Source organism: Odontesthes bonariensis, chromosome 20 (genome assembly GCF_027942865.1).
Source record: "Odontesthes bonariensis isolate fOdoBon6 chromosome 20, fOdoBon6.hap1, whole genome shotgun sequence".
NCBI lineage: Eukaryota > Metazoa > Chordata > Actinopteri > Atheriniformes > Atherinopsidae > Odontesthes > Odontesthes bonariensis.
Window position 1 is genome coordinate 24,052,643 of NC_134525.1, and position 7,264 is coordinate 24,059,906.

A 7,264-nucleotide genomic window follows, 5' to 3' on the forward strand; every position below is an offset into this window, starting at 1 on the left:
GGTGGCTTATTACCAAAGAAGATTAACCGTGTGAGGCCTTGTGCGAGCGTGCACGAGTATGTGTGCAGCCATAATTAGGAATTAATCTTATCATTTGAAAGAAAATTTCAATTTCCCATGGGAGTAATAATTGTGTATACATGTAATTGGGCTCCTTTTTTTCCTGGCTAAATGGACCTTTTTTTCCTGTGCTAACTGTGAGCGATTACACACGTGGAGTGATGTGAAATGTAATTTGGAGAAAAAGCTACCTGAACCACCTTTACTCCCCACAGACTGCCCGAGAATAATTAGTATCCCTGACTTTAACCAGTGTGGTTAATTCCAGTTCACACCCATCGCTCGTGGCAAAAAGAAGACTGGTTTCTCTTTGTTATAATTTTCTGAGACCTCAACAGCCACATGGTCCATTGTGGAGGCGGCTTCACGTTGTTGGTCGCTTCTCTCTGAGCATGAAATTAGAAAATCCAATAATCTGGGTTGATTTAAGAATGCAAGGGGAGAGCACGGGGTCATATGCACATAGGTAATCAATACTAATTACCATTTCATCCCCCCCCCCCACACTTTCTTTTCTTCTATAATCACACGTGAGTCTGATCTCACTGGACTGATTAAAGGTTGCAAATGAAGGGTCTTCACCTCCTGATTCTCATCAAAGGCCAAGCGCAAGCTGCGTAACTTTGTCTTCGTTTAATTCTTTGTTGTCTTCAGACAAGGCCCCAATTATAAGCTCGCAGTGAATCTCCAAAATAGCTCGTGCACATTGACCTTTTTAGATTAAAAGCGCATTTTGTACTTCTCATGGACTCCCCCGCACTCTAATTTCGCTCCTAATGAACCACAGTGGTTGGATTCCAGTGCTGTAATAACCGGCAGGAAGCAGCGGTGCTAAAATAGATCACTGTAAAGGTAGCCTGATGTTAACAATAGCAACGAGAGCCAATAAATCCTAGCTGGCTGTGATTGAAAAAGCAATATACTTTTTTTTTTTTTTTCCTTTCTCAGATGTGGCATTCAGAATGAATATTTATGAAAAGATAAATCTATGCAAAAATGAACAGGCCCATAATGCATCCATTGCAGGATGAAAAAGAACAGAACGGCACAAGTTATAGATTTTTCCTTTATGTGAGCCAGCTGCAGTCCCCATTGGCTGCCTTAAAAAACGTACACGTTGCTGGTGCTGGCCTCCAAACAAGCAAGCGTGAATTACAGGAGCCGTTTCCAGACATTGGATAGGAGGATTTGATCCACCTCGCACACGCGAGAGAAGCTCAGACTTAAAACAAGTCCTGTGGGTCGCCCTCCAATTTAGGCTTCCCAAAATCCAGCAGGCAACAGCTCTGAAATGCTCATCCGAGAATCTCCTTTTGACAATTAAGACGCCCATGGAGGCATGGAAAGCTCTCAATTCCATTAGCCTCTGTGCTGTTTCACTCTATCTGTCCACTGAGCCTTAACTTACTTATTAGTACAAGTCTGCCGTATTTTGTTAGGGAAGTGATTAGTGAAATCTACATGAAAAGGCAATTTCCCTCTTCCTTTCTTTCCCTTCACTCCCTCACACTTCACTGAGATCAGACAGATCTAAAGAATGGCATTTGCGCGCTAATGAAATTCGCTCTGCACCATTTCGGATGTTAATCTTTGGATGGAAGTGACTTGTGTCTTTATTTACTCGTTTCTGTGTGACAAATGGTCAGAGTTGGCAAAAATTACATTGTCACTGGTGCTATTTAACCAAAGGCTTGGAGCATGGGCTGGCAGTCAGCTCAGAGACTGCAGCTCCACTTTGATGTATTGGAGTTAATATCTTCCTGACATTTCTCAGGACAGATTTTCATCACTGGATTCATCTGTACTTTTGGGGCTATGTGATAAATGAGTCGGGACATTAATTTTCCTCTCCTCTGTTGCTTGTGGAGGGAGTGGGGGGGTGACGTGCGCGTGAGTGCGTGCGTAAATACCGCGTGTATCCACTGTCGAGATGCAGGGGTGTAAATCTTTGCATGAGCTTGTGCGTGCGTGCGTGCGTGTGTGTGTGTGTGTGTGTGTGTGTGCGTGCGTGTGCAGGCAGAGCGAGCCTGGCACGAGTGTGACACGAAATAGACGCCGGCATTAATGGAACTGACATTAATTTGACAGAGCGCTCACTAACATGCGAAGTCACTCGCAGTTCATAAGAATAATATTAACTCGGCATTAACATGCAGGGCTGTCTGTTGCACCAGATGCCGAGCGTTTTGGAGAGCGGGTGCTGCAGCCTGTCTTTCTGGGCCACGGCTAGATCATGGCTGAAGTATGCACGGGCAAGAAAAAGCCTTTTTCTTACTGTCTGTATACTGTAGCTGTGCTGACACGCTGAAACTCCACTGCTGTGGCTGCCTGCAGGGGGGCACTTTGCAGCCCAACAGCATTCTTTAAATAGGTAAAAGGAAGAAAAAAAAAGACAGTGTAAAGGGTGCAGTTAAGGGAGCAGGTTTAGATATAAAGCCTGTTCATCCCTGCAGAGCAGATATAGCTTTTTCAGCTTGATGAATTGCTCGCATGCCCTTGAGCAGAGCGGCGACACGCACACATGAGAGCAAGTGTTGCCAGTGGAGAACCTGAAGGCTATTTAGTCCCGGCCATTAACACTAATCAAAAACCACTTTACTTGATAAGAACTACAGGGGTCGTCTTCCAGCTACTAGCACCCACATCCCTCTCTGCCAATATTGACTGGGCTTAAACAAGGTGCCACTAGTAGAAACCATGAAGGTGATGAAGAGATACAGGTGAGAGTGTTAATTCGGAGCAAATCGAAACCAGGGCCCATTCATTTGCTGACCCGAACAATTAGTCTGCACCAGACTGGAAGGAATGTGACCCAAACAGGTCAGAAACGGACAGACACCAGAACACAAATGCAAGAAACAGAGAGACGAAAAGGGAAAATATAATGCAGGCTTAGACACATTCACCTCAGCTCGCACACACACACACAGTATGGATTGGGCATTGACCACATCTCATGAAAGATGCAGTTATGCAGATGGACTCGGGGTGACTGAATACAGGCCATAGGGGGCTGATGCAGGGCAGCCCAAAGCTCCCCCCTCTGCTGAACAGGCAGCTCTTCCAGGCAACAGCCCCCTCCCGGTGGCTCTAAAATACAATAATGCATAGTGCTAATTGTGTTTGCAAATATTTGAAAAGACATAAATTTGCAGTCTAGCGGGGCTCTTGGGGAGGTCATCCTCCATTAAGGCGAATGTCAGAGTTTTAAAGGATTCGTTGACCATTCTCCATCCACCGAATTTCCCCCAAAATGCAGCCGAGCTGGTGTTTGCATAAAGTGTCTGACAGAAAAAAGACAGACAAATTTTCATTCAAGTGAGGAAGTCAAAGCGGAGTTGAGACGGGAATTAATGACACAAAACTAATTTGCTGACAACAATGAGGTGATGAAGCCGAAAATAAAAAGTTGCCATTATCAACCTAATCCCATGAAAAATGGATGATTATCCAGTTCCACAGTTTTCTACAGCTCTGTTGGGCATTGTAGCATATTGGAGGTCATTGCTTGGTTTATTGCCTCTAACTTCACTGCTCTCAGTCACATTTATTCGGGCCACCGGATATCGTGACTATGCATTACTGCATTTTTCTCACTCTGTCCCTACACGAGAAGCTGAAGTTTCCATTCCCCAGCCCCCCTGTTTTCCTCCTGCTTCCTACATGATGATGTCCACATCTCAGCAGTTTTACATCGGCTACAAATGCATATAAGGGAGGAAGGGGGTAATGGTGGAAGGTACAAATCCACAAACTCTCATGTGTTTCTAAGACTTTTTTAAGAATGTTTTCCTCAAAAGTCTTTTTTACTTTTCTTCTCACTCCCTCTTGCAATGTCGTACTTCCCCACTGCACTCTCATCTGCAGGTGGTTCGGGGTTAAGAGTTTAAAGTACACGATTAGACAGGTACAAAAATCTACATGTTCATGGCTTAGTTATTTTACTCAACATGTTTACTCAACCCCACTCGACGGAAAACATCGGCCTACAGATGAGTAACCCTCTCACAATTTACAACCACGAGTTGTGACACCGTTACATTTAGAGCAAGTGGGCAAAGGTACCTAGCACACGGTTTCCGTAGAGACGGTGCCGGTGAGGGGCGTTATACTGTTCATATCCACGAGGGTCCGAGATTCTAAAACAAAATCTTGGTCAGAGGTCTAGCATGTGCTAGAGAGCCAAGATGAACGCTAAATTTTAGAGAAGCATAATTAATCTAAAGACAATGGAACGTGCATCGCTTTGAGGAGGGAAACTCCTCCAGAAAAAGAATGCATGCGTGTCAGCAGAGAATGCTGTCCTTGTGTTAAAGCTGTTAAACCTTGTAACATAGCTAGCTGCTACTTATAGCTAGTTGCTACCTATAGCTCGTAGCTATAGTCTGTAGGGCAACCTAAACTGTGTCAGTAAAAATTTGGAAAGCCAAAGTTTACTCCTTTCAGTGTGTCCTTGAGGTTACTGTTAGGAACACAGCTGCTTGGCTCCGGGGGAAAAAAACAGTAACAAAAAAAATTCACAGTATCCATACAATAAAACATTGGAATATTCACACATCAGTTTTGGCAGCTGTACAAGATCCTCGCCTGCCTTTGCAAGGAACAATGTAGGGGGTTCAGAGCCCTGCTGAGACACCCCGGCATGTGGGCAGGAGGAGCCGGGGATCTAACCGCCAACCTTGAAATTAGAAGATAAGCCCACCCAGAGGCCGCATCATACACTGTAATCCCTTTGAAGGGAGTTAGGTGGACATTGTAACCTTCGGGCAATACCGAGCTATACTAACCAGCTGTGGCTTTCGCTGTGTAGTAAGGTCAGAGATATATTTGCTTTTAGCCATGAACTCACATCTAAAACCAGCTCTGTTGAGGGGGAAGTTGTTTACATACTTATTTTTATATTCTATACCCATTACTGGACCATTTCACTAGGGGCACCCAAGAGAACCCTGATGGTTCAAGAACCAAGAAGAATAAGTCCAGTAGCCCCTATTCAAGCTGACCAGACAATGGCCCGGATGACTGAGAATCTGCACCAACATATTGCAGGATCAGTGCTCTCAAGCTTCATGCTTTTAGCCTTTACAAGTTTCTGTGATTTTTAAGATCATCTCAGTGACTTTTTTGGGCACAAACATCCCATGAAGGAACAGCAGGAAAAGCTCTCTCTGTTGCTGCTGTGCTGCTGTGTCAAAGGCAGAGACTTTCTTCCTGGGAGATCATTGCACAATACACAGTATATTGTAAAATCACAGCACAAATGTCTTTAAATTATTTGGATTTCGGAAGGTGCCCCGCAGTAATGAATGGGGATGTTTTCTTTTTCTCAGAGCAGAGCAAGACTCTCAAAATGCCTCCATGATACAGACGGAGGGTTGACTTGTAATCTTAAAGGGGAACCTTTCAGTTACAATTTTCGTCTTGTTTCACTGTTTGACAAAAGGAACTCTGCGACAAACTTGTCAATGAAAGCGGCTTTCAAAATTGGAAATTTGCCTGAAATAATGACAACATTTGTCTGCACGGAGACAAACAAGCAGATTTAATTGATAGATTTTCAACCAGTTCCACTAGATCTGAAACATCAAAATCAAACACCTGTGAGCCGTCAGTTAGATGATTATATATATATATATAATATATATATACACATACAAGATTATTATATACAGTATATATTATATATAATATTATATTAGATCATCATAGATGCAGGCAAATGCAAACTGATTGTATCAACAACAGATCTCAAGTCAGCACTGAATGTGAGACACAAATCACTCTTTTCCCACACTCTCATACAGTGAAAAACTAATTCAAGACTTATGATGTTAGGAGACAAAAAAAAAAGAGGAAAGAAACATTGGCAGTCTTGCCAACTTGCTGATTTAAACCCCAGCCAGATTGAGACACCTCTCTCCGTCTCGGCCCTGCTGTTTTCGTGAAAGGTAGCCGTGTCCTTGTGAGAAAAAGTTGGAGACATTCTATCGCTTTTACTCTCCTCTCCGAAACATCCTGGTGCATGTACATATCACCGAAATCAACAGAAGGGAGTAGCGGAGAAGCCAGCTGTGTGAGGGGCTGAACGAAGCAGAATGCAGAAAGTGCCACGATGACACGACATACGTGCACAGCACGAGTTCTGCTGTTTATCAATGAAAAGATCAACTGTATCAGTAGATATCCAGCGTCATCATAAAGGTAACACCACGGTTAGCTCGTTTTTTTTTTTCAAAATGAAAACAACACCATCTAAATTTCGTGCTTTTTAGGTGTTGACTGAGAAACGCTTGCTAATGTTCACTGCTGACAGCTCCCATCATGTTTGCTGCGCAGGCAGGTTGATGAAAAGGCTGAAGGAGTGTCACCGTTCTGTCATAAAGACAGTTGGGAAATGCTTGCACCATTTGTCAAAAGTAGAAGATCCACTTTTCAGGGAGGTCAGGTTACATAGTCCTTTAAAGTCTGATGTGAAAATAAGACATTTAGAAAAGTAGAGGGCTAAAATGATTTAGAATGGTCATGCTGCTTGTTGACTTTCTAAATGGTTTGATTTTCATTCTCATAACGCATTGACAGGGAAACGAAGCCCAAAGTTTATTCTGTTTCAGACTTCAGATAGTAAGGAGTTGTGTTGATGCTGAAAACCTTTGTAGTGGACTTGTTTCCTCTGGAAAATTGGGTCAAGAATCAATAGTGGAATCGATAAAGAACCAGATTGATCAGAAGCATCGATAATGACTTTGGAATCAATAAAATCTTATCAATTTCCATCCCTAGTAACAGGTGACCGGCACCAAGCAGCAAAGGAGGAAATTAGAACTTAGTGGATATTGAAATCACAGAATTAGAATTGGCAGTGGTGGTATCTTAGACGGGGCTGCTGACCTTGTGACCCTGGTGATCTGGTTCTATTTTCCGCTACACTGCCCCCCATAGGTCACCTGCATACTACATCTTTGCACATTGCATTCATTTCTAAGGAAAATTGAGACGCGCGAGGCAGCCATCATACTCAAAGTCCTCATTAAAAACAGGTATATATTTGGCCTCGGTGAACAGACATGACTCTAGTTTCAATTTTCTCATTTAACTCTTGGCAAGAGAATGCATTTTCCCAGAATGTCCCAGGCCGTTTAACATCTGCCACTCACTAAAGCTGCATCCTTAATCACGGCCTGCAGCATCATTATTCCTGTTTTCA